The sequence below is a fragment of the Pseudophryne corroboree genome, chromosome 4 (genome assembly GCF_028390025.1).
Source record: "Pseudophryne corroboree isolate aPseCor3 chromosome 4, aPseCor3.hap2, whole genome shotgun sequence".
Lineage (NCBI taxonomy): Eukaryota > Metazoa > Chordata > Amphibia > Anura > Myobatrachidae > Pseudophryne > Pseudophryne corroboree.
The window spans coordinates 599,261,268-599,287,893 of record NC_086447.1 but is presented as its reverse complement, the minus strand read 5'-3'; positions in this window follow the sequence as shown (position 1 = coordinate 599,287,893).

Here is a 26,626-nt window from a genome sequence, read left to right as displayed (position 1 = left end):
TTTCTTAGTGAGTGCCACCAAGGGCGCCACTATAGACGAAAATCCAGCGATAAATCGTCTATAAAAATTCGCAAAGCCCAGGAAACGCTGAAGCGCCTTCAAACTAGTGGGCTGCACCCAATCCAGGACTGCCTGTACCTTGGAACCCTCCATTTGGAAACCTTCTGGGGAGATAATATATCCTAGAAATGCGATTTGCTGAACTTCAAATTCGCACTTCTCCAGCTTCGCCCCAAGCCGGTGGTCTCTGAGTTTCTGGAGGACTAAGCGTACATGCTTCTGATGTTCCTCCAGGGAATGGGAGAAGATTAGGATGTCATCTAAGTATACAACTAAGAATCTATCCAAATATTCCCTGAGCACATCATTCATGAAATCCTGGAAGACTGCCGGGGCATTACAGAGCCCAAAAGGCATCACCAAATATTCATAATGCCCTGAGTGGGTATTAAAGGCAGTCTTCCATTCATCCCCCTCTCTTATTCGGATTAGATTGTACGCACCGCGTAGGTCAATCTTAGAAAAAATGGTGGCAGTACGAAGCTGGTCAAACAAGACCGAAATGAGAGGCAGTGGGTATGAGTTTTTAATCGTGATACGGTTCAATTCCCTGAAGTCGATGCAGGGTCGCAATGAACCGTCCTTTTTACCCACGAAGAAGAACCCCGACCCAACTGGAGACTGTGAAGGTCTGATAAATCCCTTAGCCAAGTTCTCCTGAATGTACTCTGCCATAGCCTGAGTCTCAGGACGTGACAGGGAGTACAACCTGCTCTTGGGAAGCTTAGCATTTGGCAACAAATCAATGGCACAGTCATAGGGGTGATGGGGAGGTAGTACCTCTGCAACTTTTTTGGAGAACACGTCCGCAAAATCTGCATAACACCCTGGCAATCCTGGCAAACTTACCTGCGAGAGCCTGACTGGAAGGCTCAAGCAACTCCTGAAACAATCAGTACCCCAACTAAGAATCTCCCCAGAGACCCAGTCAAATTGAGGATTATGGGCCCTTAACCAGGGTAACCCCAACACCAATGGGGCAAAAGTACAGACAGTCACATAAAAGGACAATTTTTCAGAGTGTGTGGCTCCAATAAACAAAGAAATCTGGCTAGTGCAAGAGGTAATTTTACCTTGGGATAATGGTTCCCCGTTTAACCCACAAATCTCAATTTCCGATGCCAAGGATACTAAGGGAACAGAGTGTTTCAGGGCGAATTGGCGGTCCATAAAAACCCCGTCGGCCCCACTGTCCACAAAGGCCTCAGTCTTGACAGTTTGACCGAGGATCTTCAAGGTCACCGGAATGATAAAAGTCTTTTTGGGAAATTCTGACTTCTGGCCTGACAGGATATTTCCCATCACCCTCAGGCCCTGAAGTTTTCCGGCTTTTCTGGGCATGATACTACCACATGACCTTTATTCCCACAGTACAAACACAACCCCTGCTGTCTCCTCCGCGTCTTCTCACGCGAGGAGAGGCGGGTAGCCCCAATCTGCATAGGCTCCTCAGAAAATTCCTCAGAGTCTGAGGTTCCCTTGGGAAGGAAGGAAATCTCAGTCTCCCTTTCAAGCCTACGCTCTCTCAGCCGTCTATCCACCCGGATGGATAACTGCATGAGCTGATCCAAGCTATCAGGCAAGGGATATTGTACCAGTTGGTCCTTTATCTGGTTAGAAAGACCTCTTCGGTACTGGTGTCTCAGGGCTGGGTCATTCCACTGGGTATCATGGGCCAACCTCCGAAACTCCGTACAGTAAACCTCAACTGGCCTTCGCCCTTGCTTAAGGATCGAAATCTGAGCCTCGGCTGAGGCCGTCTTGTCAGGGTCATCATATAACATGCCCAGTGCCGTAAAAAAAGCATCAACACTTTTAAGCGACGGACAGTCAGGCTGCAACCCATATGCCCAGACCTGTGGGTCTCCTTGTAGCAAGGAAATCACTATGCCCACCCGCTGAATCTCCGACCCAGAAGACTGAGGCCTAAGCCGGAAGTATAGCTTGCAGCTCTCCTTGAAACAAAAGAACTGCGAGCGATCTCCAGAAAAACGATCCGGGAGATTTACTTTCGGCTCCTTAACCCCTGCAGGTGCTGCTGCTGCGGGAGCTCCGCCAGCAGCCTGGGAGGTGTGCATTTTAATGGACAAATCATTAAATTGTCGAGTCAGGACCTGCACCTGATCGACCACCTGTTGCAACGTATTTTGAGGGGTATGCTCCATATTCCCACAAAATTTCAACAGGAGTATTAGGCTGCTGAATATGTTATGCACACCAGTGCCTGCAGGAATGTACTGGTGTCTGAACGGATAGGTATGCAAAACAAATGGACTCACAGACAGACTGGGGAATATGACATAACGTACACAGAAGGTGATAGGGTAACAAAATACACACAAAGTGAACAGAGAAGCCCAGAGGCTAAGGAACTGGGTATCTCCCTTGTATTAGAAATGCTCAGATGGGAAAAGCAAGATGTTGTGTTTTAATATGTAGAGAACCCGAAATGCTGTTGCTAAGGGCAACAGCAAAACCCTAAAGGGTTACCAACGGGTGTGGCAGTAAACTCCTTGGTCAGAGATGGAATGATAGACACAAGGAGAGTCTCCACAATCCTAATTCTCACTTGCAGTGCACAGGTTCAGCTTACTGCCACTAAACTGACCCCTGACACCTAGCACAGTGAGACAGGATTAGACAGGCAAGTCTTAGAATACAGCCGCAAACTTGCTAAGTTCACAGAGTAGTAACAGAACCCCAGCAAGCTAAACGACTGACTCCAGTCTTACTGCTAGGTCTGGATTGGCAGAGTGTAATACCAAATCCCCAGGCCTATTTGCAGTAAGCAACAAACAAATACAAAGCTACACAGTACTGGCTAACTTTCAGGAACTGACTAACCAACAAAGATTCAGCAGCATCTGCTTAAACTGAGAAGAGGCCTTATAAAGCAGGTGCTGTCCACGCCCCACTCAGACCTCACAGACTGTGAGCACAAAAACCAGCACCGGATCCCCTGCCGTGCACAGAGCCTATAACCACTGCACAGCAAAAGACCCGAACCGGAGTATCAGCTGCGCTCAGGTTACTCCGCTAGCACTTGTCTCCCGGTTGCCATGACGACGTGGCAGCACAGGGCAGGAGACCCTAACATCTAGCCGCATGTCAGAGGTTTATTAGAGAACTAGGTAACGCCACCGAACCCACAAACAAAGATTGGCGGACAGTGCTACGGGCATGTTTGCCCTCTAATATTGACCCCGTGAAATTCATTGCTGACTGTAAATTAGACGCAGAGGTACCTCTTACTGATGAATACACTCAGGAGAATGTACGACAGATCAATCTGCAATTAGGAGTATATTTCCCAACTGTTGTCAGGTGGAATAAAATCTTCTCCATTAGACAAAAAGAAGGTGAAACTGCTTCTGAATATTTCCATCGAGCACTGCAGGAAATGGCTAGATACACTGGGGTCGAGGATAGTAAGGAAAATGTACATCATAGGGAGGTAGCTGTGTCCGTATTAATGCACGGTTTAAAAGAAACGTTGAGAACAAGGGTACAAACCACTCAACCAAATTGGAGAGGTATCTCGGTGGCTGCATAAAGAGAGTCCGCTTTTGAGCATGATCGGAACATCATTAGGCACAGGGAGTCACAGGGGGATAAGCTGATGACAGTAAGTATAAAAGCCCTGACAACGAAGCCACATCAGCCAAAACCCCAGACCCCTGATGGTAAGTCGTATGTGGTAAAATGTTATAAATGTCAGAGGGAAGGACATTACGCACGGAACTGTAATTTTAAAGACTCACATAAGGTATATCGACCCCCTAGACCAGAACATGACTCACAGTATGACACACGTAATTGGGATCAGGGACCGCATAGGAGGAATTACGAGCCACATGCAGGGGAAACAAGGAGGTACCCACCTAGGAAGGACTGGCAGACCTCTTGAAATTCTCAGCTACCCCCCACACATATTGTAGCTGCCAGCGCGCTGCGGGAGGGTCACAACATACAATAGGGGTTAGGCCACACCTGTAGTTTGCAGCCAGTAAAGTTGATTGCTAGCCTTGGAAATGAACCCGAGGTTACAGTTGATGTAGCTGGTAGATCACTACCTTTCCTTGTAGATACAGGGGCGGCCAGGTCAGTGTTAAATTCAACGGTAGGTATGAAAACAACGGGTAAAACAATTTCAGCAATGGGGGTAACAGGAGTAGTGCAACACTACCCTTTAAGTAGACCAGCAGAGATTACGATAGGGCCTTTGCAAACCAAGCATTCCTTTTTGTTAGCTGCATTGGCTCCGACTAATCTACTTGGGAGAGATTTACTGTGTAAGATGGGGTGTGTCATATATTGTACTCCTGAGGGTGTCTTCTTAGATATACCCGAGAATCATGTTCAGGAAGTGCAGGATATGTTAGACACCCCACAAAGGTTGATGTCACACTCTGCTGTTATAGACAGCTGTCCATCCAAGGTAGAGGAAATGATCTCCCAAATACCGGAATCCCTCTGGACCAAAGATGAACAAGACACTGGATTGATGGCAAACGTAGCTCCTGTAGTAGTGCAAGTAAAAGATGGTAGGATAACACAAAAAATCCCACAGTATCCTCTGAAGCCAGAGGTGGAATTAGGAGTGTACCCAGTCATAGAGCGCTTGCTACAACAGGGCATCCTAGTTAGGACGTCCAGCACTGCCAATAGTCCCATCTTCCCTGTGAAAAAGAGTGGGGGGAGGGGTTACAGGCTAGTGCAGGATCTAAGGGGGATAAACAAGATAGTTGAGAGCCAATTCCCCGTAGTGCCAAATCCAGCTGTCATCCTCATGCAAATTCCCCCTACTGCGAAGTTTTTCACTGTCATTGACCTCTGTTCTGCTTTTTTTTCGGTCCCTCTGCACCCTGACAGCCAATACTTGTTTGCATTTACATACAGAGGAGTACAGTACACCTGGACTCGCTTACCCCAAGGTTTCATTGACAGCCCAAGTATTTTCTCCCCGGCTTTGCATGACTGTTTACAATCCTTTCAAGCTGAGAGCGGATCAGTATTAATACAGTATGTAGATGACTTACTGCTGTGTTCTGACTCACTCGAATCGTCCTTGAGAGACACGAAACAGCTTCTGTTTCACCTCTCTAATACGGGACACAAGGTTTCAAAGGATAAGTTACAGTTGTGCCAGACCAAGGTGAAATATTTGGGGCATTGCTTAACACAAGGACTGAGACACCTCACCGCTGATAGAATACAGGCGATTCGCGACATGACTCTGCCATAAACCCAGCAACAGATCCGCACTTTCCTAGGAATGTGTGGGTACTGCCGAAACTGGATCCCAGGGTTCTCCATACTGGCTTTACCTTTGCAAGAGATGGTCTCTTCAAACAAACCAGATCGGATTTCGCACACAGATGAGTCCGAACTGGCATTTGAGAGACTCAAACAGTGCCTATCACAGGCACCTGCATTAGGTATGCCAGATTATGGGAAACCCTTTGAATTATACGGTACGGAGAGTGCTGGGTGTGCGGCAGGTGTTCTAACCCAGAGACATGGTGATGCCAGCAGGCCGGTAGCTTACTACAGTGCACAGTTGGACACCGTAGCACGGTCTCTCCCCACATGCTTGCGAAGTGTTGCAGCGATGGCTTTGCTAGTGAGTAAAAGCGAAGATGTAGTGTTAGGACACAACCTGAACATCCATACACCTCATGCAGTGTCAGCCTTACTGAATTCTGCCCAAACCAGACATGTCTCATCAGCATGGTTTACAAGGTGGGAATTAGCACTAATGGCCCCTGTAAACATCACCATAAAGAGATGAGGCGCACTAAATCCTGCAACGTATCTCCCAGGTGTGCCTGGACAGGCACAAAGGGTGGAGGATGAGAGTGATGGTGAAGGAGTATTTAGTACAAACACTGACACACATGATTGTATGGAATATCTGAACCAAACTTTCACTGCAAGACCTGACATTAGTGACAACCCACTGGAAGGTGTAGATTTTATTTTTTGCACTGACGGTAGTTGCCACAGACAGACGGACTCGGGAGACTTGTGTACTGGATACGCAGTCGTAGATGACAAAGGTATCATAGAAGCTGAACCCCTGGGCCCACTGCACTCAGCACAAGTTGCTGAGCTGGTCGCCCTAACCAGAGCGTGTGAATTGGCTAAGGGTAAATCAGCCAATATCTACACAGATTCTAGGTATGCCTTTGGAGTAGTGCATGATTTCGGGGCCCTATGGCGCCTCAGAAATTTCATGACGGCAGCTGGCACACCCGTGGCGCATGCGACCCACATAAAAAGACTTCTAACAGTGATACAGGAACCTGACAGAGTGGCTGTTATCAAGTGCAAAGCCCACACTTACAGTCAAGACCCAGTGTCACTTGGTAACAGCCGGGCAGACGAAGCTGCTAAATCAGCAGCCAGCACCCCCATGCAGACAGACATCACACAACTGATGGTATTCAATACCGTCAACACACAAAAATTAAGTGAAATGCAAAATTTGTGTTCTCCACAGGTAAAGGCAGTCTGGAGGTCAAAAGGATATGGCCAGGAGTCCTCAGGACTCTGGACAGATGGACAGTGTAAGCCAGTAGCCCCCAGAGCATACCTTCCAAGTTTAGCTGAGGCGGCACACGGTCTGACTCATCTGGGCAAGGAGGGTATGTGTAAGCTGGTGAGAGCCTACTGGTGTGCGCCAGGATTCTCTTCTCATGCGGGTAAGAGAGCAATGACATGTCTTACCTGCCTGAGGAAGAATATTGGAAAGTCAATACCAACAGAACCATCCCATATCCCGCCAACAGACGGCCCTTTTCAGGTAATACAAATTGATTTCATACAGTTGCCACCCTGCAGAAATTTAAAGTATGTGTTGGTTTGTATTGATGTGTTTTCAAATTGGATAGAAACGTTCCCCGCTGCCACAAATACTGCTACATTTACTGCAAAGAAAATTGTGCAGGAATTTGTGTGCAGGTATGGTATCCCTAGGATAATTGAAAGTGATAGGGGTACCCATTTTACAGGTGATGTTTTTCAGGTTATGTGCAAACTAATGGGAATTAATAGTAAGCTGCATACTCCGTACCGCCCACAGGCGAGTGCGAAGGTGGAAAGAGTAAACAGCACTATTGAGAACAAGCTGAGCAAAGTGATGGCTGAAACTGGATTGTTGTGGCCAGAAGCTTTGCCACTTGTATTGTACAGCATCAGAACCACTCCCAGGTCCCCCCTTAACCTATCACCCTTTGAGATTTTTTTTGGTCGACAACCCCATGTAATGATTGACCCCCAGGATGATTTGAAATGCAATAATGAAGTGACTGTGAAATATTTGGTTAAGATGAGCAAACAGTTGAGGAATCAAAACAGCAATCTAAAGCTGGTGATTCCTGACCTACCAAACAGTAATTGTCATGACATTGAACCTGGGGATTATGTAATGATTCCAAATTTTCTACGCTCAGGTTGCCTTATTGACCAGTGGGAAGGACCGTACCAAGTCTTACTAACCAGCACGACAGCATTGAAGGTTGCCGAGAGAGAGACTTGGGTCCACTCGTCCCACTGTAAGAAGGTCGCTGACCCAGAGAAAGCCCGTGACAAAGAGCAGAGTGTGGAGGAAATCGTATCACTGGAGTGTCTGTTCCGGGAAGGTTGAGAGGCAGGACTGTTGTCACGGCACCTGAGCACAGAAAACTACAAGACCAGAGGTGGTTGTCGCACCAAATTTCTTTTTCCTTTTTATTATTTTCTCCATCTCCCATTACTCTCTTTTCCCCCTTCCTTGCTCCTTTTTCTCTCCCCTTAGCAGGATGGACTTACCCCAAGAGACTGCATTCCGGGTTTTCCTGTTGACCCTGTTGTTGACCAGAGCAGTTTGTTTCGGTGAGAGTACCAGAGAGGTCGAGAAAGGATCTGGAATGGGTTCTGATGGCAAGGACGGATTTGTAGAATTCCAAGAGCAACACATTCACTGAGCAAAGGCGAGTATCAGAAAACGATCTGGTAGTCAAGAAACTAGGAGGCACTGTGAAGGGTTATTGGCTGAGAAAAATTGTATTTGTAGAAACTGTGAAAACATAGTTGAGGACGGGTGCATCCAGAGATGTCAGTCCAGTCTTAATATCAACATGGACCGTCATCTATTGAGTGACTATCACTCATTAATGGGTAAGGTTTTAAACCAAACAGAATGCTGGGTGTGCTCACAAGTACCTCAAGGGCAGAGCAAGTCAGGACTAGTACCGTATCCCTTAACAATAGATGAGGTACTTGAATTAAGGGGTGGGAGACCGGTGGACAAGAAATTTAATATTTCTAGGCCCCCTAGTTTGAAGCTCCACCAATATCATGTGGATAGATCCTTAGTATGTTTCAACATTTCCAACTCCCGAAAGCCGGGAAATTGGGAAGTGACATGGAATAACCAAACCATGGCATTTTCACACAGAGCCGATAGAATGCCCGTAGACACTGAACTTATATGCCAAATAGCCGACGATGGGAGGTATTTTCGGTACAGGTATACGCTAGGAAGTAGGACCATGCGGGTTGGAGAAGTATCACCAGGGTACTGTGCGCATATCATACAGCCTGATACGTGTACTGAACAGATGAGAGAGTTAGGGATAGGATTTTTCACCTGGAAGGTTTGCAATATGGTAATGTCATATTCTGTCCCATATGTTCTCCCCGATGATGCATATTTCATATGCGGGAGGAAGGCGTATAAGTGGCTTGCCCCAAACTCAGAGGGATTGTGTTACATTGGAAGAGTGTTGCCAGAAGTTATGACCATAACCCATAATAAGATGAAAGACGTTCACCGCAATGCTCAAGCTCCTTACACTCACACTCACTATGAACACATCGTTAAGAGACACCTTATAGATAGGACAGAGCACGCAGCCTCTGATTTTTTCCACGAATCCACCGGGATTCAATTCCTACTCGCGTTAGATATCACCCGTACCGCCAGCGGAATTATAAATTTTAGGTATATTCATGCGCTAGCGAACCTGATAGATAATATCACCGAGATGTATGATGACACCTTCAGGTATACAGGGAGGGAATTGCAAGCTTACAAAACGGAACTGATCCAGCACAGGATGGTTCTCAATTATATCACAGCGGTGACAGGCGGGTACTGTGTCACCTTAGCAACTCAGTACGGTGTAAAGTGCTGCACGTACATTACAAACAGCACTGATGACCCAACCGAGGTCATAGATCAAAAGATGGACGATATCTTGCAATTGAAATGGGAGTTCCGAAGGAGACACAACCTTACCCTTACTGCTGTGAGTAATGAACTGACCGGCTGGGTCTCATGGTTGAACCCACGCAATTGGTTCTCAGGTTTAGGAGAATGGGCTCAAAATGTTATCGTGAGTGTAGGAAAGTTTATCCTTTGTATCCTGGGAGTCGTCGTAATGATTGGTTTGATATTTAGATGTGTTCGATTTTTAACGCGGCGCAAGCGCAGTACCAAAGTGATGAGTTTGAGGAGCGGGGGCATTGTCACAACAACTGATTTAATTTATGACCCATCAATTGAGACAATGTTGTGATAAGACGTGATTCCACGATCCGTTTCTTTCACCCGTTTCTCCTTTGTTTTTCCCTCAAGCAAAAATACATCCATTCGGAAGAAACTTTGATGAACTATACATCCATTCGGAAAAGACTTTGATGGACATTCTAAAGACTTTTATGGACACTCTAAAGACTTTTATGGACACTCTAAAGACTTTGATTAACACCCACAGCAAGAATACACCCATCCGGACAAGACTTCAACCAACACCCAAGAATGATTGCACAAATGTTATGTGAATGTATTTGTGTTACGTGTCTTATCTTCATCTCTACAACCTTCAGGTAGTATCACACATAGTCGACAGGTGATATCCACATATTAGCATTAACATATGTTCCCCCTCCATGTATCATCAACTAAATGTGCACCCCATTTGTTGGAACAAGAAGCCGAAAAGAGCTCGGTAGTGTTTGTTGGCCCACTTACAGACCCTTAATACGGGATAAGAAGGATTTAATGTATACTTCGCAACACCTCGAAGCTTATCTAGAACATGTAAGGCACGATGATACATGCCCCTCAGACATGGATTTCATACATACATGCTTTTACTATCCCACTAGGCCATACATTTCCCGCCTACACCTCTCCTCTTACCATCCAATTATTTTATAGATATTGTATTGTATATTTTTCTGTTTAATGTTTAGATAGTGGCAGTTATTATTGACTGCCAAAGGGTGGACTGTTAAAGTCGAAAAATATTGTAATACATATGCCTTGTACTAACCCCATGCACATGCCCGCTGCGCGTGCACTCGCTCTGCCGTGCGTGCGCATATCCACAATTTGCGTAACGGAGCTTTCCACAGCCATGCGCCTTAGCGCGTGGTATGCGCATTTACGGTAGAGTTTGTGAGCGCATAGAGGGTTATTAGAACATTACATATTTAACCCAAATAGTGTACATTGTAGATATAGTTCCCCTAGACCATGTCAGCGAGTATTATTAGTTTAAACAGTTCCTGGACAGAGGGATTCGCCTTTGCATGATAGGAAGGGTCTGATAAAGGTTGGAAGGTGATGCCTAGTATCCAGCTGTAGGGTATTTTGAGGGTAACATTCCGGTGTTAGTTAGAGAAAGATCGCTTGTTCCTGCGTATAGTTATGTACAAAAGTAGAATATGAACATTAACTGTATTTACTGTATTTTATGTATGCGGCGGGAATACAGAGGATACCACCCACAAGAGCAGTTGGGGAAAGACATCGCCCACCTATTCAAATCCACCTATGACCTTTTCTGTAATGTAGAGACACATCCCTGTGTCCAATGGACAATGAGATTACAGTGACCATTGTATTGTGTATGCCTGTTGTGTATAAAAAGACCATTGTTGCCTGGCCGGTCAGAAGACTCTAAACGCTATCTGTATGACCAGCGGAGGACCGAGCCGGGTTGCGCTTGCGAACATTCTCACGTATGTATATTCTCTGTGGCCATTATTCTGTTTAGATTTACTTGTTAGCCTGTAGTGTATGATTTGTATTGTTTTTACCTTTTGGAATTAATCCACTGAGGCCTTAGAACCCTGTGGTTGCAACTACAAATCAGTGTTGTGTTTTCACTTTCCTGCATGGGCTTTTAAAGTAGATTTATCTGTATAAGGTGTATAGCATTGATAAGGTGTACGCACTGCGGGTACTTTGTATCGCCAGCGCTACATAAGGTTTAAAGGTATAACATCATTGCAGTACTTTACTGTTAAGGGTTTAAAGTGTAAGCATATCATTACATTGTATCATTAACAAAGTTTAAAGGTTATCAATTGTGTGTGCACTCGCTGTGTGTACTCCGTACACTCAGCGCGGCGTGTGTACGCCAAGTGCGTACCACGTGCAGGACTCTGTACGCAAATAGCGTACAAAGTGCGTAGCACGTGCATGCAGTCTAGCGGCCATAGCGGCTCAACAGTAAAAGTGTATTTAGAGGTATAGCTTTGCGGTCTAAGATAATATCAACATTATCACCACAATACATGGTGCTCTGCTGGCGAAATCGTCGGCAATTAGGAAAAAAGCTGCGCTGCAGATCCGCTCACTCGAATCAGAAATAGCCACTTTACTAACTCGACATAAAGCAACTCCCGATGCTTCTCTGCTCTCTCAGATCGACTCTCTCCGGGGCCAACTGAATACCCTTCTTTCTAACCGTGCAGCACTAATTCTCCGGAGACTCCGGCAACGTTTTTATGACAAACTGGATAGAATAGACTCCCTACTGGCCAATAAACTACACCGTAAACAGGCGCTAGGCGCGATAGATAAGTTGTATTCCCCACAGAGGGGAACCTATACATATGACCCTGAGGTGATGACCGAAGATTTTCGATTGTTTTATAGTTCCCTCTATAACCTGTCTGATTCGCCTCCTCTGTCTCCTGAAGGAGTTGGGGGAGTGCACTCATACTTGTCTGATACCCCCCTTCCAGCCCTGTCTGACACCCAATTAGATACCCTTAATAGTCGGATTTCGGATGAGGAGACAATAGCTGCTATACGCTCTATGCGTTCGTCAGCCGCTCCGGGACCAGATGGTTTCACGGCCCAATATTATAAATTGTTTGCGAAGGAGCTAGCCCCGCACCTCTCCTCTTTATTCAATGATATTCTTGAGGGAGCCTCCTTTCTGCCGGAGACGACCCGGGCCGATATCGTGGTAATCCCAAAACCTGATAAAGACCCGACTTGTTGCTCAAATTATAGACCAATCTCACTACTGAACGTTGATCTGAAGATATATGCGAAAATATTAGCCAACCGTCTGGCTCCCCTGCTGCCCGGCCTGGTCCACCCGGATCAGGTTGGATTTATCCATGGACGCCAGGCGTCAGACAACACTAGAAGGGCCATAGACCTAACCTACTCCATCCAAAAGCGGAAATCTCCTTCCCTCATTCTGGCTCTTGACGCGGAGAAGGCTTTCGACCGCATTTCGTGGTCTTTCGTCTTCGCAGTCCTTGACAAATTGGGATTCTCTGGTAAATTTTTAGAGGGGATCAAAGCACTTTACCGCTCCCCATCAGCCCAGGTTTTAGTTAACGGTGTTTCATCTGCCAGTTTTGGGATTGCCAATGGCACCAGGCAGGGGTGCCCACTTTCTCCTTTAATTTTTGCACTAGTCATGGAGCCTCTGGCAGCAAAGATTCATAATAACACTGCTATCCACGGGGTGTCTACGGGCTTAACCGAGCACAAGATTGCGTTATATGCTGATGTCCTGATTTCTCTCACGGATCCAGCCCAATCCCTTCCCTCTCTTTTAACCGAGATCCGTTTATATTCTCAGTTTTCCGGTTATAAAATTAACGTTGACAAAACGGAGGTCCTTGACTTTCATATCCCGGCAACACTCAAACACGATTTACAAACTATGCTACCCTGTAACTGGTATAAAAAGAAAATCAAGTACCTCGGTACGTACTTGACCCACCATCACCACCAACTTTTCCAAGCAAATTACCCCCGCTAATTGCAAACAATCAAAAATGATTTGTTGGAGTGGTCCAATTACTTCATCTCCTGGATAGGCAGAATAAACTCTGTCAAGATGAGTGTGCTCCCCCGACTTTTATATTTGTTTCAGACTCTCCCGATTTATGTTCCTCCTTATGTTTTTAAGACCTTGCAACACCAAACATCCTTTTTTATCTGGAACCGTAAACGCCCTCGTATCAGACTTAAACTACTTCAGCGACCTTCCAGAGAGGGAGGGCTGGGTATCCCGGACTTTAGAAAATACTTCTATGCTGCGCAGCTCTCTCAGTGTTCACAATGGTGCAACGAGGGCGGGACGGGGAAGGTTTGGGTGAGGATTGAGGCAGAGGAGATGGGTCTGGCCACACTATCATCCCTATTATGGCTTCGCAGGAACCAGCGCCCCCGTACGGTCCTTTCACATCCCGTGGTATGTCGTTCATTAGCGACATGGGACTTGACAAATAGACGGTTTACTTTGGCCCCACTCCCGTCCCCACTAATTCCATTGTTCCATAATCCAGCCTTCCCCCCGGGTACGTGTAGATCCTCGTATGCAACCTGGCGCTCGAGCGGTATGTTGTATATTAATGACATTACTTCTGACGCTTCCTTCCCTCAATTTGCAGATATCCGCGATGGAACAGTAATCCCTTCTTCGGACTTCTTCCGCTATCTGCAAATTAGACAGTTCCACTCCACCATTACCACTATCCTTCTCAATAGAAAATTATCCCCCTTCGAATACATTAGCTGGAATTGCACCAACACTAAGGGCCTCATTTCCGATATTTATGCTTTGCTTAGCGACAAATCTACTTCACCCCGGGCCCCTCACGAACTGGCGTGGGAAAAGGAGCTGGGATTTACTATAGACAATGAAGACTGGGTAGATATCTGGGATAATGCAACTTCCAGTTCCGTATGTGTTAAAATTAAAGAAAATATCTACAAATTGCTCTACCGCTGGTATTATGCCCCTTCCTGTTTACATACTATGTTCCCCGACACCTCGGATAGATGCTGGAGGGGTTGTGCAGACATAGGCTCGTTTATACACATCTGGTGGACCTGCCCGAAAATTTTTAAAATCTGGGGTGAGCTTATTGCCTTGCTCTCACGCCTATTCGAAATCTCCATTTCTCCTGACCCCCAATACTTTCTGCTCCCTATGACTCTCCCTACTCTTAATCGACACCAAAACAAGTTATTTCGACATGTACTTTCGGCTATGACATGCCAAATAGCCATGGACTGGAAGAGCCCGACTCCCTCCCCAATGCCAGTGATAATCTCCCGAATTTGGTATGTACATAAAATGGAATACATGACCGCTGTTATTCGTAACTCCTCTAAACAATTTGATAAAATATGGTCTCCCTGGCTAGCCTTACAACAGGCTTCCTCCCCATTTGTAACTTGATACCCTGCATTGCTGCTCCACCAATCTCTTGTCTTTGGAGGCAACCCCTCCCCTTCTCTCTCCTCCTTTTCTTTCATTCTGACTTGACCTACTCTTTCTCCCCTGTTTCCCTGACTCCTTCTATTTTCTCTTCGGTTATTACTTTCTTCTAATCTCTACTACCAACTCTCTTTGACGGCGGCCACTCCGTTGCCGAGAGTAACCCTTTAAATTGCTTTAAATTCCAAAACTGGATCCAATCTGTTGATGTTACAAGTTATTGCAGTTACATCTGTACTTTGCCTACCTATTTTGCCAGGTATGTTTTGTTTCTTTTGTAACAACTTTGTGATCCACCCAATAAAATGTGTTTAAAAAAAAATAATAATAATATAACAATCACAGTTAAATTCCTTCAACACGTAACAACTGTGGAGGGAGAAAAAACCACTATGCCTCTGTGGTGGCTGGCCACAAACCCCTCTGGAGGCTGGCAACACCACTAAGCATTGGTCACCAACCACTGCTTTCCCTGGTGGGCCCTTGATGCCCCAGTCCAATACTGCAAGGGAGTGATTTCCCAAAAGAGAACAAATGTAAGTTGATTACTGATCTCACGCATAAAAGCTTGGCTTTTTCTCAGCATGAGTGGAACTTGGGGCTAGCCACAGAAGTGGAGCACCGAGTCTGGTTAACGGATGAAACTTCTTTCCGATAGAGGTCCAGAGCCTTTAACTGTAGCAGAGAGATCTTACACAGCAGCCAATACTGAAAAAAAACACCACCAATGCGCTGTTATTATGATAAGGGCTGTTATTAGGGTTTGGGTATGATATACTGGTGGTCGGGATGGCGGCCGTCAGTATACCAACAACAGCAGGGTGGAAAGCGCAATGAGTCCCCTTGCGGGCTCGTTGTGCTCACCATGATGCTGGCTCGGTTGCTCGCTGCGCTCACCACAGGTTATATACCCTCTCTATGGGTGTTGTGGACACCCACAAGTGGGAATAGCCCCTGTTAGCTGGGATTCCGGCTGCCGGCATTGTCAACGGTCGGAATCCCAGCGACGATATCCTGACTGCCAGGGATCCTGACTGCCGGCAATGTAACTGCATCCCACTATTAGGAAACTTCTTAAATAAAGAGAAAAACTACATTTAAGAACTATTGTTTTTGCTGGCTATAAATTAATACCGTAAACTTCTGCTTATGCTTATAAGAAGAATATAATGTTTGTGCTGTAATAATCTGTGATGAGTAATTACAGAGTGCACATCAGAATGTATTATCAGTAGTAACATTCCCCTTATAATACATTATAAGGATATTTCCCTTGATCTTAACACAGAGCAATGTGTTTTATGTTACATTATTTGATATTCAAGCTTTTCTAATTTTATGTGTTCTCAAAATCAAAAGTGACTTTTAATATATTTTTGGAACTTATCTTGCTGCATTGTTATGATGTAATCCATTTAATGCCGCTACTTTTATGCAATCTGCTTATGCTAGTAATCAATTTAGGATACAGTCTCAGTACTATTTAAAGCCTCTAGGTGGCACTCACAATACAGCTTTGGTATTACAGGATACAACTTTGATTTTCTCGGTTTTATCTTGAACAATTACAATAATGCCACAGAGCCACACTTACATGGCTGGCATGTTTCTGTAAGATGGAACCCTTGTTTCTAGCTGTTTTTGTGACCTGAGAGAAAATAGATGGTTGCCATGATCTTATGTTCTCTGGCTATGTGGATTTACATGTAAGAATTTTCAGTTAAGTTACTTTGGAGTCTATGTACCCCTAAAACATGAACTTGTTGATGTCTAGCAGCAATAAGGGTTCTTTTAAAAGTTTGATTTGTCAGAATAAGAGGATCTGAATGTATGTTTTCTAGCTAGCTGATTCATGCATGCCCAGCGGAATCTGAAGACAAAATTGGTCTTCCATTTTAAATTATTTTCATATTATTGTCAGTTTAATATCTCTTCTTATCACCGTACTGAGATGGTAATAACAGGACAAGGATTTCAATGGTACTTTTACCACAATGATTCTTGTTAAATGGGCAAATGTATTAGCAGGGAAATAATAGATTTTAGGGTCTATGTACTAAGGGCCTAAGTCAAGGTTGATTTGCAAAACAACATTTTCCTCTAATGGCAAAACCATGCAGGTGTGGCAGATGTAACATGTACAGAGAGAGTTAGATTAGGGTGGGTTATATTCAGGGGCGGATTGGAATTGAAAACCAGCCTGAGAAATTGATGGAGGCAGCCCTATTGGGGGCAGGGTCTGTTGAGGGGATGGAGTCTGTCAAGAGGGTGGGATCACTGCTCATAGGACCTGATTCTGAGTTGGACGCAGTTGTGGCCTTCCTTACGTCTTCTGCTGCAGTTGTATCTTCAACTTTGTGCTAATACTGCTACATTGCCCTTGCCTGGTGTACATCCATGTGTCCGAATATGTAAGGACTGAGACACTCACTGTCAGTGTCTGCAGATGCTGCAATTATGTCTTGTGTGTCTTTGGATGTCACCAGCAGTTTCACCATTGAAACTTTCACCAGCCCTATGTTATGCACAGATCATCCATCTGACTATGGCCTCCAATGTGAGCAATTCAGTGTCTCTATACGCAGCCACTTTAGGCAACATGTCCATTACTATGCTACATCTGCATCTGACACACATGGTGGAAGATGGGGGGACACTACATACAGCACACTACACACATGGCAGCAGGAAGCACATAACCAGACACAAGGGGTGATATACACACACATAGAGGCTGTGGGGTGAGCACAACAGTGTGCGCGCACACACACACACACACACACACACACACACACACACACACACACACACTCTATATATACATATAAAATTGTGCGTGTAGCTGAAACATATTTCTGACTGCTAACATCAGGGTCTAAAGTATTTATTAAAGCCATTTAGAGTGCCCCCATCCACTTGCTAAGTTAGTATATATATATACACACACACAGTGGGGCAAAAAAGTATTTGGACAGCCACCGATTGTGCAAGTTGACCCACTTAAAAAGATGAGAGAGGTCTGTAATTTCCATCATAGGTACACTTCAACTGTGAGAGACAGAATCTGAAAAAAATAAACAGGAAATCACATTGTATGATTTTTAAACAATTTACTTGTATATTCTTGTGGAAAATAAATATTTGGACAATCAAAAGGTTTTTACATGTTTTGGTTACCTAGGTAACCGTTACGTGCCCTGCGTGCATCTCCCTGTGGGCGCCTTTCTAAGGACGTCGCACGCTGCACGGAAGCAGCCGTACAGCAATGGATGGCCGCAGACAGCGTGGTGCACGGAACGGAGGCTGGGAACACAGGTGAGGTAAGGCAGTGTAATTGGTGAAGGGGCAAGTACCTTGGAGGGTATATATTGTATGTCTGTGTGGGTTTTGTCAAAGTTGAAAAATATCGTGCTTCACAATGCCTTGTACTAACCCCAATGCACATGCCCGCTGCTCGTGCACCCACTCCCCCGTGCGTATGCATCCCCTCAGGTTGCGTAAGGGACGCTCCGACGTCTCCTGCGCATGGAGATGTGTATTTACGGCAGAGTTTGTGAGCATCTAGCGAGCTACTCGATCGCAACATATTTAACCTAAATAGTGTGTTTTATAGATAGTATTTCCCTTAACAATGTCAGCAAGTATGTTTAGTGTAAATGGTTCGTGGACATGGGGATCCCTCTTTGCATGATGTGAAGGGTCAGACAAAGGTTGAATGGTGGTGTTTAGTATCCAGCTGTAGAGTATTTAAATAGTAACATTTCAGTGTTGGTTAGGAAGAGATTGTTCACTCCTGCGTATAGTTATGTTTAAAAGTAGTTTCTAGACATTTACTATATTTGCGGTTCATTATCCATGCGGCGGGAATCCTGAGGATACCTCCACCCTGAGCAGTTGGAAATAGACACAGCCCACCTGTTCGAATCCACCTATGACCTTTTGTTATAATGCAGAGACACATTCCTGTGTCCAATGAACAATGAGATTGTAGGGACCATTGTATCGTACTGTATGCTGTGTATATAAAGGCCACCATTGCTGGACCAGCACTCACTCTCTCTACAAAGGTTTTCACACTGAAGGCTGAGGGCTGGTCCAGGACGCGCTGGCGAATGATTCCCACGTGTGTAAGTTTCTCTGTAGCCATTTTGTTATTCTTTATGTACGCCATTCGTTCTCATTTTGTTATCCTTTAAGTGTTTACCATTTTATTCTCTTTGTGTTTGTTCTGTTTGCGATCGTTCGCTATTGTTCACATTTATTTCTTGTTATTCTGTTTAGATATTGATGTTAGGTCTGTAGTGTATAAGCTGTAACTGTTTTTCCCCTTTTTATACTAAAGAATCTTCTACGAAGGTGTTGGAACCTTACCAGGTCTTGTGTGTTTCACCAGTTATTGTAAAGGGTTTCTGAGCGTCTCAATCGCTCAAACAGCTTTCATATTATCAAGGTCAATAAGCGTTACATTGTGGTAATATTACAGTACTAAGGTTTACAGTATAAGCATACCCTTACAGTGTGTTGTTAACAAGGTTTACTGTGTGTCATTCAGTGAGCGTCAGCGCCGCTCGTGTCTCACTCTCACGGCACAGCGTCCGCTACGCCAACAGCATAGCAGCACGGTACTCGGGCCGCCTATAGCGTGCTCGATACTAAGCGTCAGCCCGTGAGCGTACGTCCCGCTCATGGCCTAGCGTCTGCTACGCTAAGTGCGTACCCTTACGGTACTCCGTGCGCCAATTGCGTACTTAGTCCATAATAAGTATATAGCTTATGTTCAAAGGTAAGATTTGACTTTATCAATTGGGGGCATCGTCCAGGCCTCCTCATATCCGCAGCCAAGCGCAATCAGGCAGACTTTATCCATCAGCAAAGGGCGGGAAGTTAGTATCCCCTGTATCCGTGTTTGTGGTTGGGGATACGGTAGTGCTGATTGGATAAGCGTCTGCTTTGCTTGGTTTGTAGGGATGCTGGTGGGATCCGGAACCAAAAGGTAAGAACGTTAAGCTATTGTTTTTTTTTTTAAACTGTTTTAATTTCTATTTGGTGCAAATTGCATATGCAACACACACACACACACACACACACACACACACACACACACACACACACACACACACACACACACACACACACCTGTATTTTCATTTGTGTATTTTCACATATCTACTTTCCTGTTTGCCATTTGCATTGATAATGTGCTGAGAAAATTTGTTGCTATTTTAGTTAAAAGTAAAGAGTAATACTTAAGGGAGTAATTGTAAAACACGCACACAGCCTGGCCTAGTTGTAAAGGTTGATACAGAGGAAACTGTGTGTAGTGTTAAGTGAGCGATTATAGTTAAACATCGTTTACATTTATAGAAGCGTGTTATTTGTATCACTGTGGAGTATCCGGCCTGTGTACACGTGTCTCTGACCGAGTGCGAGACAGCGTACGCAACGCAAAGGCCTACACACGTGGCGTAAATTACGCAATGTGCGTACAGATACGCCCACTAGATACAAATCACACGATAGCATTGTTTTAGTAAGGCGATACAGAAGCCACTAGATAATAGCACAATTTCTTTCAGTTTCCTAAAAACTAGTTTAAAAAGATCCTTCTCTTGCTGCATCTCCTCTGGGATTAACCTGTGTTACCTGAATGAAAGAAATTTTCTGTACAGAAAAATCAAAGTATATATGAAGTGAAAGAGCGTGCGTATGCAAGCAAAGTTTTCTTTTGGGTGAACCTTGAGAAAATTCGAGATCTCGTAGAAAGACACCCGTGAAGTGAACACGTGGTGGCGTGGGAGAAGGCCATCTCACGTTAACAGTGATTTAAGGTAAAAGGAGCAATTAGTGTTACAGCAGACCAGAAGGTCCGCTAAAATCAGAAATCCGTTAAAAGCACCTATACGAAGTTTCTGAAGACCCTGACTTAAGAAGGGTCAGAGGTAGTGAGCGCAACCCAGGGGAGTTGGCGCAGTACCCATATAGGCCCGTTTTGAGAATACGCTCCGGCTGAAGGTTTCGCAGCCTAAACAACCGATTCCGCTGGTCGTGCGACAGATAAGTAATAGTTACTTATACGCAGTGCGACTGTACCGCACGTAATTGTGTGCATTAGTTGGTTACCTTGATACCCATTACGCAATTTGCGTATGCTTTGTGGGATCATAAACGCTATTTGTACATTCTAACGTGATTTGTGTAGGTTTTTTTATTTTAAGGGAGGTTCGCTGATCACTCAGGAATTCTCCAGCAACTGATACTTACTGGGGAGGGTGGCATACTCCCACACGCCCCAGTAAATAGAGGTTCAGGTTGCAGGGGCCCTGGGTTGAGTACGCCAGCGCTAAGGCAGCGTGTGGGCGTATTGGTCGACGTGGGCGAGAGTGAGTGAAGGCACTCGTTGAACTTTCACCGTCGCCTTACCTCGGGGAACTTGGTTTACTGGGGGCCAGTTGCTCAAGTAAGGGATGATCAACCAAGGTTCAGGTTGATTTAGTACCACGACCAGTTGGGTCGGCCAGGTATATAATGTGTGAAAAATATGGATCACACGCAGAGGTTTTATGCAATGAGTGGGAACGTATGACTGTGAACGATGGGGAGAAGTTTCCCAGGGTGGGCAGTTTTAATCCTGAGGTGTTGCACAATTTAAGGAGAAGGATATGTCTAATAAAGTCTGGGAAGCAACGAATTAGACATTATGATTATTTACAGTTATGGCAACAGGAAGGTGAGATACAAAGAGGATTAGCTCAAGCAGCTGGTTCCAATCCTATCAGGAAACTGATAGCTACCGCACCACTACCACCATACATAACAGGAGAGAAAATGGCTGCAGAGAATGGCACACTGGTATATGATAAAAATGCACTTAATAAATGTATTAGTGATAAGAGTAAAATAGATAAGTGTATTGATGCTAATACTAACCCGTGCAAGTTGTATCCCGTCTTAAACTTCCCGCAGGATTGCGAGCAGGAAGATGAGCCTACCACAATATCGGCACTCTCTCTAGCAGCCACCATAGCAGAGACTACAGTGGGCACGGCTCAACCAGTAAGAGGAGTAGCAAAGGCCCCTAGTGGAGGGACAGGTGAGGTCGTGTCGGCAGGTAAGTACGGCACTGTACACTACGCAGAAACAATTACACCACATATTGTAGAATCAACCCAGAGTGATGTTATTGAACTTAATCCTGTCAGGGTAATTGCGGTCCCAAATGGGAAAACTGACACTTCGGGAGTCACTCCCATCAGGAACATTGCAATGCATTGTCCCTTTTCCCGGACAGAATTAAGAGCAATTATGTCTGAATTCCCTGATCCTAGGAAAGATCTAGTTGCAAGCCAAAGGTTCGTTAGAGAACTAGGTAACTCCGCAGAACCCAATAACAAAGATTGTCGGACAGTGCTGAGGGCATGTTTGCCCCCCAATATCGACTCTGCGAGACTTGTCACCGATTGTAGGTTAGATGAAGAGATGCCTCTCACAGATGAGTACAATCAGGACAATGTAAAACGTATAAACCTGCAGTTAGGAGTATATTTCCCAGCTGTTGTCAAGTGGAACAAAATCTTCTCCATAAGACAAAAAGAGGGTGAAATAGCTTCTGATTATTTCCATCTGGCACTGCAGGAAATGGCTAAGTATACTGGAATAGAAGACATTAAGACAAATGTGCATCATAGGGAAGTAGCAGTTTCTGTGTTAATGGATGGTTTAAAGGAAGTGTTGAAAGCAAGGGTACAGACCACTCAACCAAGTTGGCGAGGTCTGTCGGTGGCTGCTTTGAGAGTGACCGCTATTGAACATGATCGGAACATCATGAGACACAGGGAGTCACAGGGCGATAAGCTGATGGCAGTAAGTATACAAGCCCTTACAACAAAGCCACCTCAGCCAAGGCCCCAGACCCCTGTGGGTAAGTCAAATGTAATAACATGTTACAACTGTCAGAAAGAGGGACATATTGCACGGAATTGTATGTTTAAAGACACACACAAGGTATATCAAGCCCCTAGACAACGACAAGACACACGTAATTGGGATCAGGGACCGCAGAGACGGAGTTATGAGCCACATGCAGGGGAAACGAGAAGGTACCCACCAAAAAGAGACTGGCAAGTCTCTGATAATTCCCAGTTACCCCCTTCACATGTAGTAGCTGCCAGTGCGCTGCGGGGAGGTCACCACACACAATAGGGGTGGGGCCACACCTGTAGTCTGCAGCCAGTGAAATTAATTGCGAGCCTTGGAAGTGAACTCGAGGTCACAATTGATGTAGCTGGTAGATCTCTACCTTTCCTTGTAGATACGGGGGCGGCCAAGTCAGTGATAAATTCAACAGTGGGTATGAAGACCACTGGTAGAACAATTCCAGCCATGGGAGTAACGGGAGTAGTACAACACTACCCTTTAAGCAAACCAGCAGAGATTACGATAGGGCCTTTGCAGACCAAGCATTCCTTTTTGCTAGCTGCATCGGCTCCGACTAATCTACTTGGGAGAGATTTACTGTGCAAAATGGGGTGTGTCATATATTGTACTCCTGGAGGCGTGTTCTTAGATATACCCGAGAATCACGCTCAGGAAGTACAGGATATGCTAGATTCCCCACAAAGGTTAATGACGCATACAGCTGTTACAGATAGGTGTCCGTCCAAGGTAGAGGAAATTACTTCCCAGATACCGGAGTCACTTTGGACCAAGGATGGACAAGACACTGGATTAATGGCAAATGTAGCTCCTGTAGTAGTTCAAGTAAAAGATGGTAGGATAGCTCCAAAAATCCCACAGTATCCTCTGAAGCCAGGGGTGGAGTTAGGAGTTTACCCAGTAATAGAGCGCTTGCTACAACAGGGCATTCTGGTTAGGACGTCCCGCACTGCCAATAGTCCCATCTTCCCTGTGAAGAAGAGTGGGGGGAGGGGTTACAGGCTAGTGCAGGATCTAAGGGGGATCAACAAAATAGTTGAGAGCCAATTCCCCATAGTGCCAAATCCAGCTGTCATCCTTATGCAAATCCCTCCCACTGCGAAATTTTTCACTGTAATTGACCTCTGCTCCGCTTTCTTCTCGGTACCTCTGCACCCTGACAGCCAATATTTGTTTGCATTCACATACAGAGGAGTACAGTACACCTGGACTCGCTTACCACAAGGTTTCATTGACAGCCCAAGTATTTTCTCGCAGGCTTTGCATGATTGTTTACAATCCTTTCAACCTGAGAGCGGATCAATATTAATACAGTATGTAGACGACTTACTACTGTGTTCTGATTCACTCGAATCGTCCTTGAGAGACACGAAACAGCTTCTGTTTCATCTTTCTGATACGGGACACAAGGTTTCAAAGGATAATTTGCAATTATGCCAGACCAAGGTAAAATATTTGGGGCATTGTTTGACACAAGGACTGAGACACCTCACCACTGATAGAGGGGGTAATTCCAAGTTGATCGCAGCAGGATTTTTGATAGCAATTGGGCAAAACCATGTGCACTGCAGGGGAGGCAGATATAACATGTGCAGAGAGAGTTAGATTTGGGTGGGGTGTGTTCAATCTGCAATCTAATTTGCAGTGTAAAAATAAAGCAGCCAGTATTTACCCTGCACAGAAACAATATAACCCACCCATATCTAACTCTCTCTGCACATGTTATATCTGCCTCCCCTGCAGTGCACATGGTTTTGCCCAATTGCTATCAAAAATCCTGCTGCGATCAACTTGGAATTACCCCCAGAGTACAGGCAATTCGCAACATTGCGACAGACTCAGCAACAGATTTGCACGTTCCTAGGAATGTGTGGGTACTGTCGTAACTGGATCCCAGGATTTTCCATACTGGCCTTACCTTTGCAAGAGATGGTCTCATCAAAAAAAACAGATCGGATTTCGCACACAGATGAGTCCGAACTGGCATTTGAGAGACTAAAACAGTGCCTAATGCAGGCACCAGCATTAGGTATACCAGATTATGGGAAACCCTTTGAACTGTACGGTACGGAAAGTGCTGGATGTGCGGCAGGTGTCTTAACCCAGAAGCATGGTGATGCCAGCAGGCCGGTAGCCTACTACAGCGCTCAGCTAGACACGGTAGCGCGAACCCTCCCCACATGCTTGCGAAGTGTTGCAGCGATAGCATTGCTAGTGAGTAAAAGCGAAGATGTAGTGCTAGGACACAACCTGACCATACACACACCTCATGCAGTGTCAGCCTTACTGAATTCTGCCCAAACCAGACACGTCTCATCCACACGGTTTACAAGATGGGAATTAGCACTAATGGCCCCTGTAAACATCACCATAAGGAGATGCAGTGCACTAAATCCGGCAACGTATCTCCCAGGTGTGCCTGGACAGGCACAAAGGGTGGGGGATGAGAATGATGGCGAAGGAGGATTTAGTACAGACACTGACACGCATGATTGTATGGAATATTTGACCCAAAATTTCACTGCAAGGCCTGACATTAGTGACAACCCACTGGAAGGTGTAGATTTTACTTTCTACACTGACGGTAGTTGTCATAGACAGACGGACTCGGGAGACTTGTGTACTGGATACACAGTCGTAGATGACAAAGGCACCATAGAAGCGGAACCCCTGGGCCCACCACACTCAGCACAAGTTGCTGAGCTGGTTGCCCTAACCAGAGCGTGTGAATTGGCTAAAGGTAAGTCAGCCAATATCTACACAGATTCTAGGTATGCCTTTGGAGTAGTGCATGATTTCGGGGCCCTATGGCGCCTCAGAAATTTCATGACGGCAGCTGGCACACCCGTGGCACACGCAACCCACATCAAAAGACTTTTAACAGCGATACAGGATCCTGACAGAGTGGCTGTTATCAAGTGTAAAGCCCACACGTACAGTCAAGACCCAGTGTCACTGGGTAACAGCCGAGCAGACGAAGCTGTTAAATCAGCAGCCAACACCCCCAGACAGACAGACATCACACAACTGATGGTATTCAATACCGTCAACACACAGAAATTGAGTGAAATGCAAAATTTGTGTTCGTCACAGGAAAAGGCAGTCTGGAGGTCAAAAGGATATGGCCAGGAGTCCTCAGGACTCTGGACAGATGGACAGGGTAAGCCAGTGGCACCCAGAGCATACCTACCGAGTTTAGCGGAGGTGGCACATGGGCTGACTCATCTAGGTAAAGAAGGTATGTGCAAGTTGGTAAGAGCCTACTGGTGCGCACCAGGATTTTCTTCTCATGCGAGTAAGAGGGCAATGACATGCCTCACCTGCTTGAGGAAGAACATTGGAAAGGCAATACCAACAGAACCATCCCATATTCCACCAACAGACGGCCCTTTTCAGGTAATACAGATTGATTTCATACAATTGCCACCTTGTAGAAATTTAAAGTATGTATTGGTTTGTATTGATGTGTTTTCAAATTGGGTTGAAGCGTTCCCCGCTGCCACAAATACCGCTACGTTTACTGCAAAGAAAATTGTGCAGGAATTTGTGTGCAGGTATGGTATCCCTAGGATAATTGAAAGTGATAGGGGTACCCATTTTACAGGTGAAGTCTTTCAGGTAATGTGCAAATTAATGGGAATTAATAGTAAGCTGCATACTCCGTACCGGCCACAGGTGAGTGCGAAAGTGGAAAGAGTAAACAGCACTATTAAGAACAAGTTGAGCAAAGTAATGGCTGAAACTGGACTGTTGTGGCCAGAAGCTTTGCCACTTGTATTGTACAACATCAGAACCACTCCCAGGTCCCCTCTTAATCTTTCCCCTTTTGAAATTCTTTTTGGTCGACAACCCCATGTTATGATTGACCCCCAGGATGATTTGAAATGTAACAATGAAGTAACCGTAAAGTATTTGGTTAAGATGAGCAAGCAATTGAGGAATCAGAATAACAATCTAAAGCTAGAAATTCCTGATCTGCCAGACAGTAATTGTCATGACATTGAACCTGGGGATTATGTAATGATTCGGAATTTTCTACGCTCAGGTTGCCTGATTGACCGTTGGGAAGGACCATACCAAGTCTTACTGACTAGCACGACAGC